The sequence below is a fragment of the Micrasema longulum genome, unplaced genomic scaffold (assembly GCF_059751315.1).
Source record: "Micrasema longulum isolate JH-2025_06_02 unplaced genomic scaffold, ASM5975131v1 h1tg001297l, whole genome shotgun sequence".
In the NCBI taxonomy this organism is placed as follows: Eukaryota; Metazoa; Arthropoda; class Insecta; order Trichoptera; family Brachycentridae; genus Micrasema; species Micrasema longulum.
The window spans coordinates 59,713-78,245 of NW_028278484.1; the positions used below are offsets into that span (position 1 = coordinate 59,713).

The 18,533-nt window shown below is 31.7% G+C and overlaps 1 non-coding gene across 1 annotated transcript; it reads left to right on the top strand.

Annotated features, from left to right (window-relative positions):
- The first annotated feature begins 14,770 nt into the window (after window positions 1–14,770).
- Window positions 14,771–14,843, top strand: TRNAN-GUU (transfer RNA asparagine (anticodon GUU)). The gene has a single exon. It is a non-coding gene; the product is annotated as a tRNA-Asn (tRNA).
- Window positions 14,844–18,533: the final 3,690 nt, after the last annotated feature.

The following is an 18,533-nucleotide window of genomic DNA, read 5'->3' on the forward strand; positions in this document are numbered from 1 at the left end:
GCTTTAAAGCTTTATAATTATTGTTTTTACTGTTTTTTTTTTACAATTAAACTTCCAATCATAAATTGATAATTACAATTTGTTCATTTCTTAAAGTACTTTAATTAACCTTATTCGTATATCTGCCCAAACACAAAACAATTCATTGGGTTGGCAGGTTTATTTGAAATAGTTGAGTCAGCCAACCATATAAGTAATAATCTTTTTCTACTAATTTGTAAGTCTGTGAACTCAACTCGGTGATTTTAATAAGCTTTGATTAATGTAGTTTATTTTCACATTTAAACTTATTCGAGATTGCGTTGTTTAATAATAACTGCTTCAGAATAATAAAAATTCCTAGTACCAAATTTAGTTTTCAGTAAACAGTTATCTTCGTACTAATTAACGATCGTGGACTTTGTAATTCCTTGAATTTATTTGATTCAAAGTTCTTTTATATTAAGTTTCATAATTTTTTATTTTCCACTACGGCATTAAAAATAATAAGCATACAGGTATTTTATATATTTTTTTACCTATTTGTTTACAAAGCACTTCATCATCGCTATTCTCCAATCTGCGCCTAATGGTGAATAAAACAATTCATTGAAAAAACAGGGTTCTCGTACATAGTTATATTTTACACGCGTAAATCATGGTATTTTCATTCCACCCAGACACAGTGTACAACAGTTTTTGGTAAAACATCCAAGGCCACACTCTTTTAAAAACAATTTTTCTGGTAATTCCTGGTAACAAGGGCTATTTTAAAAATCCAAGCATTGTGATGCAAACAGCTTAAACAGTTACGTCAACTGGTTCGAAAGTATTTAAAAACGATATTAAAAATAGTTTTGGATATTGAAAATGATTTAAAAGATGAGGGGTTGTTTTAAATAACGATGGATCCATTATGAATAGATGAGATGAATTTCCAGTCGTGTCCCTCCAAAACAACAGATAATAGACAAAACAAACCGAATACATTATCAGTTTCACGTTATCACTGGGATGCAATAAAAATATTTTCATAAAGAAAAAATCGAACAAAAAAAATAAACTCACCTCGACAAACAGGAACAAAAATTAATTCACGCTTTTAATGAAGAAATGAAAATTAAATGTTTCAATAGGCAAAAAAAATACCAACCCAGAAGTAAACCTATGAACGAAATTGTAATTTTATCAAATGAATCAGTCGATTTAAAAATCCATAAAGATTTAAAACAGTTTATAAAAACCGAGCCTTCAACAAATCATACGAGTAATAATATTTTCAAAAAAATCTTGAAATAGAAAGAGCATCTAAATTTGTTGCAACGGAGAAGAAAAACATTTTCGAGAGGGAAATATAGAAGTCTAGGCATTTACAGGGCTTATGATCTGTCGTTGGCTGGTTTTAGTGGTCACTTTATACACTGTGTAACATTCATCATTCTGCCTATGTATGTTTGTTAAAAACATTTCCTCAATCCTACCATTTGTTGACTTTTGTGAAGTAAAAGAGCTATAACCTTTACCGGGTGAGATTCATCCGGCTGAACCGATTCACCTACTAGGCAACGCCTAAAAACTTTTTCGAATTTTTATATTTCTTCTTTTATCAGTTAGTTAATTCAACAATGTTATGAGTATGGCCAAATGTGTAAGGCCTAGACTTTCATATTCCCTTCTCAAAAATGTTTTCCCTCTCTGTTGCAACAAATTTAGATCTAAAAATCTCCCTAGGGAGGAAATCCAGCCAGCATGTAAACATTTGGACATACTCAAAACATTGAAGAAAGAGCGTTGCTATTTTCAGCAGATTCAAATTAAATTGTACTTAATATTTTTGTTATTATTTGAAAATCATGAAAAAAATTCCATGTCTTTATTTTTTACATATTAGCGAATCTGCAAAGGTGCCATTAACTGAGAAAATTGCTGTTCCAATTAACAACTAGAGGTGCCAATGGCTTAAATAGTATGATCTTTATTTATCTTTAAAAAATTAACCATCTTCTGAATATCAATCGATTAACATTTATTTATACAACAAGAATTCGCATTAAGATGGTGATTGTTTAATTCATAAATAAATATCGACTTAATACGTTGAAAGTGCCAATTATTTGGGGTTTTTCCCCTACGTACATTCTTTGTACCTTTTTTTTCTCTAACTCGTATAGTGTCAATGCGGCTCGACTGTGGAATCATCTCCCATCCACCACCAAAGATGTTACCTCAGTATCTGTGTTCAAATCACGTCTAAAGAAACATCTTCTTTCTCTTCCTTAATCTCTCTTTCTTTCCTCTTTCCTCTTTTTTCATTGTTCCCTTTGAGTAATAGTATTGATTTAAGGTAATTTATTTACAACAACAACAAGTACAAACCATCACGCCGTTTTCCCGTAGGGGTAGGCAGAGAGGATAGAACGCCATATCACTCTATCTTTGCATACAGACCTCGCTTCCTCTACATTCGTACATCTTCTCATGCACGCACGCTGATTATTCCTACTTTTGACATCTCCATCTTCAAGTATTTGATGGATTTGATCGTCCCATGTCTTTCTCGGCCTTCCTCGTTTTCTGCATCCATCAACATTCGCATCGTAGATCCTTTTAGCCGTTCTTGCGTTGTCCATTCGCTCTACATGTCCAAACCAACGCAGCACCCCTTTCTTGATTCTGTCGATAGTGCATATCTCAGCCTTACACAGTCCACGGATCTCGACATTTGTGCACCTATCATACATCGTTTTACCACACATTCGCCAGAGGGATCGCATTTCGACAGCATTCAACCTACTTTCATCATTACTATACTTGCCTTCTAATGCTCAAAGTCACGATGAGTACCTACTTATCGATGAATTGAATACACATAACTTGTCGCAATTTAATGGAATTTTTAATAAGCACGGACGGATCCTAGATTTGGTAATTTCTAATGACATTGTTAATGTTAGTGAATGTATGGACCCATTGGTACCTATTGACCCGCATCATAATGCTCTCTTCATTAATGCTCAATTTATTGAACTTACTTACCTGAAGCCTGCACCGCTAACTAAATATCTGTTTAATAAAGCAAACTTTGATTCAATAAATAGTACAATCTCTAACATCGACTGGCATACTGAATTCTCAATTAGATCATTTGACGAATCCGTAAACTTTTTTTACAATACTTTTACAAATCTGAGAGATAAATTTGTACCCGCTGTTAAGACTTTGAACAGTTCATATCCTATATGGTACTCCCCCGCGCTAGTAAAAGCAATTAAAGAAAAGGATAAATACTTAAGAAAATATTAGACTTACGGCAATCACTCCAATCTAATAACTTTTAAATTATTACGTGATAGAATCAAACATCTTGAAAAGGATTGTCACGATTCTTACATTGCCTTCGTGGAAAAGTCCATCGAGGACTCACCTAAAAATTTCTGGTCGTATGTGAAGTCCAAATCCAAATCTAACTGTATTCCTAATAGTCTTGTATTAGGTAATATGCGAGTAAACACTGGTATTGAAATTTGCAACGCATTTTCTGAATATTTTCACTCCACTTTTCTAAATCCAGCTAGTATCCAATCGAGAAATTCCACTAATCCCTCATCTACCTCGTCTCATGTGTATACCTCAGATATTAATTCCATAGTGATTACCACAGACTATGTAAAAAATCTACTCTTAAAGCTAGATACTTCAAAATCAGCTGGACCTGATCACCTTCCCGCATGTTTTCTCATAAATTCTGCTAGTACTATATGTGTACCGATCACTTTGCTATTCAAAAGATCTCTCAAAGAATGCACAATCCCACATATTTGGAAATCCGCTTTTATAACACCAGTCCACAAGAAAGGGCCTAAAACCGACATTGCCAATTATAGACCAATTTCTAAACTGTGTATAGTGTCTAAAGTATTTGAAAGAATAATCTATAACCAACTATATTCCGCCATTAAAAACTCACTGAGTCCATCTCAACATGGTTTTCTAAAAGGGAGATCTACTGTGTCAAATTTAATCTTACTTAATGATTACCTTACTGATTCAATGGACGGTGGTCATCAGGTAGACGTTATTTACACCGATTACAGTAAATGCTTCGACCGAATCGATCACAAATTACTATTAAAAAAATTAACTAAAATCGGTATTAGAGGTGACCTCTTCAGATGGTTTTCATCTTATATAGACAACAGGTCGCAAGCGGTAGTGGTTAATAATTTTATTTCTAGTTGGGTACGGGTCCCCAGCGGGGTGCCTCAAGGGTCTCTTCTGGGACCTTTGCTCTTCATAATTTTTGTTAACGACATTGATAAATGCTTTACCTCTTCGCGCTTGCTTTGTTTTGCTGACGACATGAAAATTTTTGCAACAATCAAGACCCCAGCTGACGTCTTTGATCTGCAGTCAGATCTCGACCGTCTAGAGGATTACTGCAACTCCAACTGCTTGGACCTTAATCCTTCTAAGTGTTCAGTTATTACATTTAGTCGCAAAGTAAATTTTTTACGTACTAACTATGTGCTTAAGGGTCAAAACCTCCAACGCTCATTATGTGTAAAGGATCTAGGTGTCTTCCATGATAGTAAATTACTTTTTGACACCCATGTTGACAGCATCATAAAAAAGTCATCGCGTGCGCTTGGCTTTGTTATGCGTAGCTCTACGTCGTTCACTATGGCAAAGACACTTAAAATCCTTTACTGTACATTAGTGCGAAGCAACTTAGAATATGCATCACAAATATGGAATCCTATGTACAATGTGCAGATATCACGCATTGAAAATATTCAAAAAAAATTCGTAAAGTTCATGTGTTTCCGGTTGAAACTTCAGTTTAAATCTGACCAGTATATTCATATATGTAAAAAACACCACCTACTGCCTCTGCAAAAACGTCGTGAAATAGCGGATATAATTTATTTACTTAAAATTGCCTCTGGTTCAATTGACTGTCCTGAACTACTTTGCAAACTTTCTATCAATGTTCCTTCCAAAGTTTTAAGAAATAACCCTCTTCTTCACATACCTCTTGTTTCATCTAATTATAGGCAAAATTCATATTTATGGCGAACTTTTAATAATTTTAATGTAATTAATAAATCATTTAACATAGATTTATTTGAAAATAATCTTAATAACGTGCGGCGTTTGCTTTCGAAATAACTCGTAGTATTTTTTTCTTTTCTTTTAAATTTACATTTAATTACTATTCATTTTATGTTCGAGAATCTTTTTTAACTTACTGTGATGCTACTTGTGAAAACCTGTAATTGGCTTATTTGTTATTTGTTTTGTTATATAAATATATGATAATCATAGCTGTTGGTTATCCAAATAAATAAAATAAATTATTTTTCCAATTCTATACTTCGCTCCCATACATTACAAATCCAGTTATTTCTATCTTTATATATCTACGGATCTTTTAATTTTAATTTTCCATTGAATATGTTTTGTAACTTGAATCATAAAAAATAGTATTTTATTTGATTAAATGTTTTGAAAAAAATTGCCATTTAGCAATAAGCCCGCTAATGTACAATTAACATTATTTACAAAAAAAAAAAAAATAACAAAAAATACATTCAGCGACTTTTCCCAATACTCAAATCCATGAAGATATTTTCTGTAACAACTCAATGTTCGGTTCAAAAATTCTACATTTATATTATGATCATAATATTTATGTGTGCGTCTAATTAATGAATTAATATATATATTTTTTTAATTTAATTTTATTTCATTGGAAAGCCAACAGACATTTATACATTTATAAGAATCAATTATACCATAAATACACATCATAAAGTCCAATTAGAGGCTTCCACATAATATTGTTATTGTAAATGTTGTCACATAAAAATTATACATAACATAAAATAACTAATCATACAAAACTTAACTTATTACTAGAAATGTAAATGAATATTGGTCACACAGTTGCACATTACAATAAATAATACAACTATAGTTGACCATACAGTGTTTATTTATTATGTGCCTACATACAGAACTGCACATAACCTGCATAATATAGGCTGCGGATTCAAGGCGCAACATCATAACTTGAATTATTTTTGGAAATTTCACTTTTAAAGGAAGTTAAAGATATGTTATTAATATCAATACAATTTAATTTCTGATTACACATATGGCAGGTTCTATTTACAAATAAATTTTGAAAAGATTTAGTTTTACATTTAGAAATTTTAATAATAAATAGTAATAAGTAAGTATAATAAATAGTAATAATTTCATAATCATAATAAAAGCATAAGTGTAGTATTAAATATACTTGAATTATAATTATGTTATTATTCGATGGTTAGATATTTTAATGAAATATAAAAACAATGATAACGGAAATATGAGGAATTCGAAACCTGACGTTTCAGGATTGGATAAGTTTGCAATTAGTACTGAGAATGTAGGTACCCAGTAGGAAACTTCATTTTCCTACTTATCTGAAAACCGTATATAGGTACATAGTGTCACACCTTGTTTTAGAACTTTGAACAAAGAAGATGTTAATACCTTTAAAATACCACAAGAACTAAGTTCATCGGGATATTAAGGGGGGTGTTTTAATTCTAGCAACCGAAGTTCTCCAACTTCGATCACACCAATCTAAGATTATGGAAACTGTACTATTCAAAACATTAACTTATAATATGTTCATGCTGTGTATATTGTATTGCGCTATAAAAATGGTTCATGAAAACGTCAATAAATATAAATCTAATAAGTTCTTACCCTTTTGAATATTTTTTTTACATTTTACGAGAGGTAACGACTTTATTATACTTGCCTTTCTTCGTCTTTTAACCTCAAAACATGATCTAAGCACAAAATGTTGATCGTTTTTCTAAAAATATTTTATATCGATGAAGCATTATCTTGAGATTTTGCTTCAGTGACTGTTCTAACTTTCTCATTTCAAGTAATCTCCTTTTTTATCAAATGAGTTTGTTATTGCATATTTATGATTGTAGTTCAATTAACTGGCACAAAACCATGTTTTGTTTAAAATAAAATTGTAATAAATATTATAAAAAAGCAAATTTATCGATCCGAAAAATTTAGACAAATTAATATTTTTTGTGTATCTAATGACAATGTTGGAATGTAGAGATAAGGCAACGGACGCTGCAACCTCCGGTGGCAACCGTCATCAAGCAGAGACGATTCGGCTTGCTAGGTCATATGTTATGGATGCATCTCCCGAAAGCCATAACTACTCTTGCCTACTTTACAAGTCTCGGAAGCCCAAAGCTGACAGTTCGTCGGCAATTCGCTTATGAACTATGCGCCGCGCATCTGACTTGTGAGGATACACGGGAGTTGGCCACAGACAGAGAGGCCTGGAGAGATTTCGTGGCCACCAGATGCTTCAACTGAAATTGAACATGTTAAATACTAAGGACTAACAATAGACAGACAATTGACTTGGAAAATTCATATCAACAATTTAATTAGCAAAGTGGCGACATTATCGAGTCTTTTTTTTAAATCAAAAACTTTGTTCCAAAAAAGGAAAAAATAATTAATGTATAAAGCCTATGTAAAAACTTAAATATGTTGTATGCAACTTCTATGGGGAACAGGAAATCAAAATGACATAAATAGACTACAAAGACAGCAAAATAAAATATTGAAGTTAGTATATGACCTACTCTATCTAACAGCAACTAAAGAACTTTTTAAACAAACTAAACAATTGAATGTAACTAAACTCTTTAAACTTGAATCCTTAAAACTTATTCAAAAATCAGCCACTGATGTAATTGTAGACGAAGAATTAAAACTTGAAAAAAACTGTAGTAAACATGAACACAATACGAGAATATCAGAAAAATATAATATGCAGCCTTTTACAACGAGAAAAGGACAATCGAGACTAATAAACCATGGACTGAAATAATACAATAAACTACCAGACAAAACTAAACAAAAGACTCATAAAACCTTTACAAAAAATGTAAAAAATATTATTCTTAACAGTAGAATATGAATTTTAAAAGTAAAAATATTTTGTGAAATGTATTTAGTAACCCGTTAGGGTTTATCAATGAATAATTTTAATTAAAAAAAAATATTTTTTTAAAAAAACTAGGGAGCAAACATGGATTCAAAAAGAGATAAGTCTCTACAGTTACCATTTTAAGACGTCTGTAGATTTAAAATCATTTTAGCAGTGAACATTTTTTGGCTGTTCACGCCCATCACGACTACAGCGGGAAACTACAAAATTAAGTTTTTTCGGTCGCATCAAAATATATTTTCAGACGACTGTAGCAAGTAAACTGCCCCCTTAAGAGATAAACCTCTCCTTTAACACAATTCCTCGGTATGTCTCTAATTAAAGCTATATTTTCATAGCAATACGTTACAGAATGAGAAGTGTACGCAGTACATTACGCCCGCGCCCGGTGAAATTATGTTAACGCTTATTTGATCAGACTTGTCGTATACTATTACATATATTATGTAGATGTAATAATATATTATGTGTTAAAGTAAACTACGCGGTATTGTGTTTCAGTTTCCATCCCCTAGTTAAGTACTACCATATAACTCCTGGTACCCGGTTGAAATAATATTGCGCGTGTGAGTTAATGTTTTTTTGGTTAACTATTGTACTAGTGTACTATGGAGTGGGCGTTTATTTGCTAATTTCATATTCATTTCATAACTTAACGATAGAAGAAAAATTATAGACCTTTTAAATTTATTCAAAATTGTAAATTCAATATGGGATTGCCCTGAACTGTTATCTCTCATCAACTTCAGAGTGCCTGGAAGAATGACTAGACAGGTGCCACCGTTTTGTAGCAACAATTCACGGACAGTGTATACTTGTAATGCAGTATTAAATAGACTTCATGAACTCGGCAATAGTTGTTCCCACGAATCTGATATATTAAGTGTAGGGTAATGTTCCTATAGAACAAACCTTTTGAACTTTTTCAAAGATGGTGAATGGTAATTATATTTATTTATTCATGCATTTTATGTACAATTTTTTGTTCACTTTGCCTAACTGTGAGAAACAGTACTTATGATTTTCTTGTTGTTTTACTGTGATTTTTTTATTTTATTATTTAAACTTTCTACTGAATATGCTGTATAATTTTTAGGCTATTTTTTTAATATAAATCATGTATAATTTTTGGTGTAATTTTTTTTTTTTTCAAATCTTGTTTTTAAAATTCATGTTTTTGAAAAAAAAAAATATTAAGCCAAATATGTTAATATTATAAATATTTGTAAAAGGCAGATTTGCCGTTTATGTTAATAAAATAAAATAAAATAACTTTACAAGGATGTTAAAAACTACATAATTTAAATGGATTACCTATGATAACAATAAGACAAATATACATAAAGACAATTTTAAGACATTTCCATCAAAATCCTGACAGACATAATGACGGACAACAAATTTACGACACTAGGCAAAGACAAAAGACAATACTTCTGCTCCCAAAGAAAAAAACAAATTACGGACAAAGGCATTATACGTTTCTGGCCCCTAAGCTATACAACTTTTTAAGCAAGGACATATTGGCGAACAAAATGAAAAACAATATTTTCAAAGCTAGAGTATATAAATGGATTACTAAAAAGACTAGACAGGAAGCTGAGGAATATGTTTCATATATAAGAATGTAATTATAGTTTCTTGAAAATCCTTTCTCGTTTTATTGATGTAGATATGTTTTAATTTTTTTTTTTTTTTTTATTTCTTTTAAATTTTTACACAATTGATGTGAAATTATGTACAATTATGTATGAATAAAAAATACACTGACACTCCTGAACGTGCCTGTGGGCCAGTGGAGTGGCTATATCCATAAAAATATATATATATTGAATGTACCTACCTATTGTATAGACATTTTTGTTAACTATGTATTTGTATTGTATTTTATATTGGATTAAATAAATAAATAAATAAAATAAAAATAAATAAATGTATTTTTCGATGAAATAACCCGCTAAGGCTCTATTTTAGAGGCTTGCTAGAAGGTTGGAAAGAGAAGATTTTTTTTTATTTTAATAACGTAAACGGCAATTTTTTTACAAAAAAATTATAATGTTAACATTTTTTGGCTTCATATTTATTTTTTTTTAAATAAAAATTTTCTTTTACCCAGGATTTATACAAAAATTTAACCTAAAAATCATACAAGATATACAAAAAAAATTAACCTAAAAATTATACAACATGTTTATTAGAAAGTTAAAACAATTTAAGAATAAATGTAAAAAACAGAATAAATATTAAAATATTTTAAAGTAATATAACAAGAAAATAGTATGTACTGTTTCATACGGCCGGGCAAAGTGATCAAAAAAATGTATATATTATGAAATGTGTAAAAAATTAATTAAAATTACCATTCACCATCTTTGAAAAAGTTCAAAATGTTTGTTTTATAGGAACAATACCCTACACTAAATATATCAGATACGTGGGAATAACTATTGCCGAGTTCATGAAGTCTGTTTAATAAGGCATTACAAGTTTACACTGGCCGTGAATTGTTGCTACAAAACGGTAGAAATACGTGTATAAAATGTGTCTCAATTACATTATGAGGATCTTTTATTGTAACAGATTATTAATATTGATGCTAAGAACTTGCTTGACTGTTCCAGTATTATTATTGTACATGTTAGTAAAGGTGAGTGTATATATTGTGTTGGGGTGAGTAAATAGGGTGTCTGAGGGTGTGTGTGAGTATTGTATGAATTTGACAATGTGTTGTAAATAAAAGTGGACTTATTGAATAATAGTTATTAAAAGTTATCTTTTTTTTTAAAACCTTGACTAGGAAACCTATAACATTGTAAAATTCTTAAGAACTCTGGCTTAAAACCCAAATTTTGAAAAACTGTATGTAAAAAATAAAAAAAAGTGATAAATTACAAAAAATATATGTATAAAAACTCATATGTACACATACATTAATACATATATGATTACATGTTTGTGTGTATATGTATATATATAAGACGATTACCTTACAACACAATTTTTATCACATTTATCATTTGCATAATGCAGAGAACAAAATACCATAATTAGGTATTTTGACAAGAAACGGAGTTGGTGAATTCGCAAACTGAAGTATCGAAGATAATATCAAATATATAACGAAAAAGCGGCTAAAATATTTTCAATACATATGTTGATTGCAGAAAAAAACGTAAAAATGGGCGTAGGATTAAGAAATAGTAGAGGGAGCTAAATCCTAATGAAAAGATGTAGTGAGGTGGCGTTATACCCTCTCTACTTACTACTACGAGAAAATGACGTGATGGTTTTTTTGTTGTAGTATCTCAACAGATGCATATCAAAATTGATTGAGCTTAACTAAAATATGAATCAACATGCCTACTTTCTATGATATTATTGGTCGAAAACGATAATTAAACCAACGGTATTTTTAATTAAAGGTGGCCTCCGTGGTGTAGTGGTCAAGACGCTTGACTCACGTACGGAAAGTTCCGGGTTTGATTTCCGTTGAGAACACAAAAATTAAAAATGTGATTTTTCTGAAGCCTGGGTATTCTGTGATGTAATTTACCACTGTAATTGGGCCTCCTGGCCTGTTGTGGTGCAAAAATAATTCAATTAAATTAAATAAAAAATATGTCCAAACATTTGTAGACAAGTTTGGATTCCATTCCCTAAGATTAAGAATTATGTATCCAGTGTATAAAGTAAACACCGAATGAGATGTCATTAGCCCTGTAAATACTTGGACTTACAAAGTGAGGCCAAACTTTGATGAAGCCAATAAGCCATGTAAGGTGGTCCCTTTCAAAGGATAAATCAAATGAGTGGAGGAAAATTTATGAAGAAAAAACTGCCAATATGTGGATCAAGCAACTTTTGAGAAGCACAGACGAGGCCAAAACATTTTGGAAGCATGAAACGCCTACATATGAATTAACTCAGGCTCTCTCGGGACATGGATGCATGAGGGAATATCTGCATCGCTTTGGGCTGCGAGACGATAGTTGCTGTCCATGTGATGGCATCACTGAGCAGACTATAGAACTTCTTCTTATATACTGTCCAATGTTTGATAGGCCGAGGTGGGAGCTTGAATGCAAAGTAAACACTCGGATTGCTGCGACCAATAACCTAGCTGAGCTTCTGAACTGTAATGAAACACGAAAAGAGACTGTTCGATTCATTACAGGGACGATCAAGCAGGCTCAGTTATTAAATAGTGGTATCTAGCTCCTTTTGTTTTTTTGTGTCCAACTTTTATGATTTTTTTATTTTTTATTATTTGTTTATATTATGTTTCTAGAGTTATTTTGTTTATTCTGATTCTGCTTTATTTTTATTATTGTTATCTACTGTGAAAAATGTTAGTCAACTAAATATAACCTAAAGATAAATATATTCGATAAAACCTTGCACATAACAAAAGCAAGGTACAAATAATTTGCAGCTACAAAAAAAAAAAAAAAAACTGTACCTTTGTATGGCTGTATGGATTTTTAATGTTTCCGAATGTATTTATGTTTATTTTTTATCAATTCTATAAGCATTGTTAACTACCTTTTTATACAAAATAAAAAAACATTCTAAAGTATGCTAATTCTATTTGAAGATGGAGAAATCAGTACGAGAAAAGAGTCAGCTAAAAGAAAATAATCATATTAAATCTTCGTGACCCAAAAAGGTGCAAAAGAAACACCTTTACTTTTACTAAAATTGTGTTAAAATAAAATTTCTCATTCTTCACTTCACAGCGAAAACAAAACACCTGTTGAAATTACACCTATGTTCAAACGCCAACACATCTTTACACTAAATGTGAAAATTCATATAAAATAAAACCTCGTCGGATTTTAGTAATTGAAGGTAGGTACTCGATGTTGTACGGAGGAGTATAAATATGTATTAATAATCCAGTTTTTATTCAATTTCGCGAAACATTGAAAATTATTGCGTGTTTTTTGACAGAGCATTGTTACTGTTTCAGAATAGGGATATATCGTTTTAAAAAAAAAAAGAATAGTTCTTATTAGTCGCATAAAAACTACATTTAAATTTATAATTTCAAGTTCCCGCGAAAACGAGTCGTTGTATTGAGCACCCTCTGAGATAGCATCATTCGTTTTAAATTTGAACTTTGTTAGTGACCGTTTTAATTTATAAGCATGTCGCGTATTTGTAATAACATATTTTTAACAACTTTATTTTAAAAATGATCTATCAAAACATTTTTTCCACAATATCCATAATATAGTAAGTTTCTTAAAAGGGTCTTAATTCGCTTTAGCGTCGAAAACATCCTTCACTCTCAACTGCCGTCATCGTAATTCCGCCAATAAAAATTGAGACAATATGAGTTTAGTGCACACAAAACAGGACCCTAACAAACACTAGGTACTTGAACATCTTGTAAAAGGGACGAGAAAATATAAGCTTATGTTAATCCTTTCCATTAAGCATTCGTCCTTGTGTAAGTATGTAAATACAGAGGAATTAATTTATCATCGTATCAATTCCAGTCAAGACCAATGCCAATATCATATGATTAATATCAATCTTGTTCTTATCTTCCTTGTTTCATATTGTTATCTCCCGGGACAATGCCCGCGAACGAACTAATTTTTGGTGAAATGTTCCGATGTTCATGTACGCACGGAACGTTTCATCTCTTTACTTATCCTGAGGAAATCTAGAGATAAGACATTAGCTTTGGGACAGTTAAGCTAGGGTTTCCTAGGACAGCGGTGCCCGTATTTTAACGGCCGTAGTGAACGGTGATGCAGTGGACAGCCGTCGTAAAGGTGATTAGAGAGTGGTTTCCTAGGAAAACTGTGTTAAATGGTGTTGATAACACCGTTTTCCTAGAAAACCACACTTTAGTCACCTTTACGACGGCTGTCCACTGCATCACCGTTCACTACGGCCGTTAAAATACGGGCACCGCTGTCCTAGGAAACTCTAGCTTTACAAAAATGACCTGCGCATTCGACGTAACATGAATATTTGGCGGCGCACGTGCTTAATAGTATTCTAGATAACATCTATAAAAACATGAAGCTTAATCTTCATGATCCATTAATTGCATTGTATTATATACGTTCTTTATATTGTATTTTAAGTAAATTATTTTAGTTAGTGGCAAATTTTAGGGAGTCATTGACCCAATGGACATTGGGGAAAGCCGCCACTGGTGTTCAGTTGACTCAAATCAGTGTTTGATTTCTTAAATTATAAGTTTAAAAATTTCAATCCTAATAGCTCCCTAAGGAGTTAAGGAGTGAAATCCAGCCTTTCTACAAACATTTTAACATACGCAAAACGTTGTTGATTTTTATTTTTTTTTAAAGTGGGCGTACTTGCTAACCCACGAATCGAATTTCGCTAGACTCGACTTAATTTTTAAAAATGTTTCCCTGAGAGCAGCTATAGAGTCGAAAACACTCGACCAAGATTCTGAACCTATTTTACAAACAGAACTTTGTTCTTTATCCATCCGGACAAAGATAAAATCAAACAAAAAAAGTTTTGTTCAAACCTATAGTTTTTTATACGTTTATTTACAATAAAAAATCGAACTAAAAATAACATAGATATTGCGTAATGCAACATAACAAGATAATTTTCCACTATTTGTGTTATCAATTTACCAAATGATAAGAACTCTGTGTGCATAATATAATTATTTTTCCTAAGAGATTATTTATTATGAAATACTCATATGTTGCAATTTATTATTGATATATTTGTACAATTGCACACCTAGCCTCCGTGGCGCAATGGGTAGCGCGTTCGGCTGTTAACCGAAAGGTTGGTGGTTCGAGCCCACCCGGGGGCGATCCATTTTATAAATTTAGGCTACAATTGCTATTATTTTTAACATCTCGTAGAAATATAAAAACTACACGCTTTCGTTATCCGGGACAAATCCTAATAAGATAATTCTGAATTCTTAATATTATTTACTTATATTTAGAGAATAAGAGGAATGTCGCAACAGATTTATTTCGCCTGATTTTATTATAAGTATGCAGGTTTTATTAAATACGTTCGACTCAAAAGATTTATGACAAAACTAAAAATAGTAATTATTAAGTTACTGTTTATATTAATGATGTGCCACGGGTATATTCCCAAAAGAGTAAATTCCCGGAGCAGGAATATTCCCGAAACATTCCCGCTAGACTCGAAACATTCCTGAAACACTGGTTATTTAACATTATTATTACATTGACACAATTTTTACAGTAAACTTTACTTTCGTCATTCATAAAATAAAATTCGTTCATAAATTTAATAAAGTTCGAATTTACGAAAAAAATAAATTTGAATAATGCAAATGTAAATTCACTTATAATTATTTGACATAACTAGGTTAGTACGTAAGATGAGAAAAATAACATTTTGGAAAAAAATATACTTCCATTTTACAACAAAAACCAACTAAATTACTTATTTTCTGATAGTTTTATTATTAAAAGTACTTATACACAAGTTCAAATTAAGATATTTAAATTTTTTATTAAATATAAGTAAAAACAGTTGGTTTAATTGTGAATCAGTTGCTCAGGTTTTTACAAATTTAAGGTTTGTATTTTTTAAAATTATTTGTTTACTAATTGAATATGTAACATTGTTTTGTCATCAAACCATTTAACTTTTATGAAACAACCTTTTTGCCTTTTTCCTTTTTTAAAACTTAAAAGTACCACCGATTAAACGACGGACTCTAAGACGTAGCTTATAACTACGAAAATAAAACCAGTCCCACGGGTGGTATCCAAGCGAAATTTAAGCCTAACTTACTCGGGAACGTTACCGGGCGCTGGAGCGCGGACATATTTTTTAATTTCCGTAAGGTTCAGGCTGTTTGGAATGTTCCCGGGAAGTTACGGGGAACATTCCCGCTAAGCAAAACATTCCGAAAACGGTACATCATTAATCGATAAATAGTAACGATTGAATTGTCATAGCAACATCTATAAAACAATAATATACCCGCATTATAAATAACTGTTCATCGAGAATTAATATATAAGGTTTCTAACATTTTTTGGTTCGTGTACCTGCACACAAATCTGGATTTTCTCCCAAGACGGGAGTAGGTATACTTACTTCAATATCAATGCATAGATGGCGCTTCCAACTCGCTTGTGGATGGGTTCTTGATTCGTAGCATATATACAAAAACCAAAAATGTTACCTGGTGTGGATATTCGCTAAATAAGCGTAATGGGGAATGTTGTAGTACCTACATAAAGTGGCCACTTAACCCAGCCAATGACAGGTCATAAGCCCTGTAAACGCTCGAATATCCATAATCCTGAATCTTGAATTTGAAAAAATTCTACCTCATCTCTGTAGGGATATAAATAAAAATATAAGGTTTCTACTTGCCAGCCCGGCAAAATCCAAAATCTAAAATAAGTGAGATATTAATTGAAACTTATTTGGAGTACAATTATTTGAATAAATTTGATACTGTCAGTTAAAAATACGGCTTTATTTGTAAAAACTTTACTTTTAAATTGTCGGGTTTGTTGCAAACATCTACTTGAGTATTGTAAAGTTGGAATGTATAATTCAAATTTATTATTTCACTACTGTTTCTTGACTTAAGAATGCTAATGTCATTACTGCTTACATGTAAAATGATTATAATAAAATAATTAAATTTAAAAAAAAGTTTAAGCTACGTATTGTATCAGTTTATTGCAATTTGCTCAAAATAAAGAAAGATGGATTTTGCCGGGTTTGCAAATAGTACCCTCATATATGTATACACTAGATGCAGCACCAAGTACCAGTCTTGCTTTGCATTCAACCTAAGTTCCGGAACCTAACTTGTAGTCAGCAAACGTGAAACAGCGTAAGAAGGCGCAACATACAGCTTCGAATTAGAGTTAGTCTTTTTTACTCTACGCTTGTTGACTCTTCGACGCGACATTTTTCTGAACATTTTTCAAATTATCGTTCTATGAACCATCATCTTTATTAAGTTATATCTCAGTCTTCGTCGATACTTTTTTAACGTAGGTAATAAATGAGAAATCAAAAACATTCCAATTGAATTAAATAAGGTAGTGAGAATAATACAAACAAATGTAATTTAACCCAGGGCCTCAAACTCAAGCTCATAGCTACATAATGAGACAGACTTACCTTCTCTCGATTTTTTGTTTCAGAATTTTGAGATGAGAGCATCTATCAAGTTTAAAATACTCGTTTAAAGTTCTAGCTCACACGTTACAATATTATAAAATGTACTCTTCGGAATGTGGCAATATTATTTTTTTATTAAGCTGTACAAGATACAAGATCTTACTTTGTTACTAATACAAATTTATTGATTTTAAGGAGATTTTACTAGCCACTTATCGTACCTTTCTTTTTTTTCCTTCGATCCGTCAGCGCCTAGAATCGTCTTGGGTTATCCCCGATCACTGGACTACGCAGTTTTTATCAGGTCATGGTAAATTTAATCAAAAATTATTTGTTTTTAATATTGTTGACTCTCCTTCGTGCTGCTGCGGATATCCTAACCAATCTTCTGAACACATCCTGTGGTTTTGTCCCTTTCCCCTTCTCTATGATTACCGAATGGAGCTTCTCGCTACTATCCGTGGCCCTGTTATAGGTCCTGTCGGATATACAGATCTGGTGGCTTCTAAAAAGAATTTCAAGGCTTTTAAAAAGTTTTGTAATCATTTCGGCGAATTGATCATGTCCAATCAATTTAATCCCAGTCAGTGAAGAATTCACTTCCCTCTCTTCTCAATCCAATGAAGTACATATTATGTACTTCTGGATTACTTTCTTTCAGCACAAAGATGCTAAGGCTACCAGATTTCAGAGAGCTCCTTCGGGCAGCTTTTCTCGTTTGACAACGAGCAAATTTTCCGTGTATGTGGGCACCGCCAAGGAGACTTATGTCCTCAGATGCGGTGTGCGGTATGGGGTGGGTAAGCTGTAGCCACTTATCGTCAAATCTCCAACATCGATAGTAAAACTAACGTCAAGATGACAACATATGCTTTTCTGATTGCATTAAATACGAAGACAGGTACTTGATGCTTTATTTTTATTCAAAACTAGTTCGATCTCTAATTGATCAACATTTCGTCATGCCAGGTGAGCCCACCAATCAAGAACTTATGAGGGGGTTATGAAAATAACACGCGTCGTATGTTATGGAAATCACATTTATGACTAAAATATCTCATTAGTACAATGACAGCTGAAAGACATTAGGTTGAATAATTAATTCATGTGTTTTTAGCGTTATTATTTTGTAAATGGTAATTTACTGTGTCTATTGATGTTAAGTAAATAATATAATATGAATGAATATTATATTTTCTGAGTGAAAGTAATTCCATTAATCAATAAAAATTGGTTAAACGCGGAAAAGTTTCATTGAGAATATTTGACTGAAACATAGTTATAGTTAATGATAATCTTAACCGCTAAGGTACGTGGGTTTAATACCATAAAGTCCTCTAGTCAAGAAAATGATAACTTTTTTTGA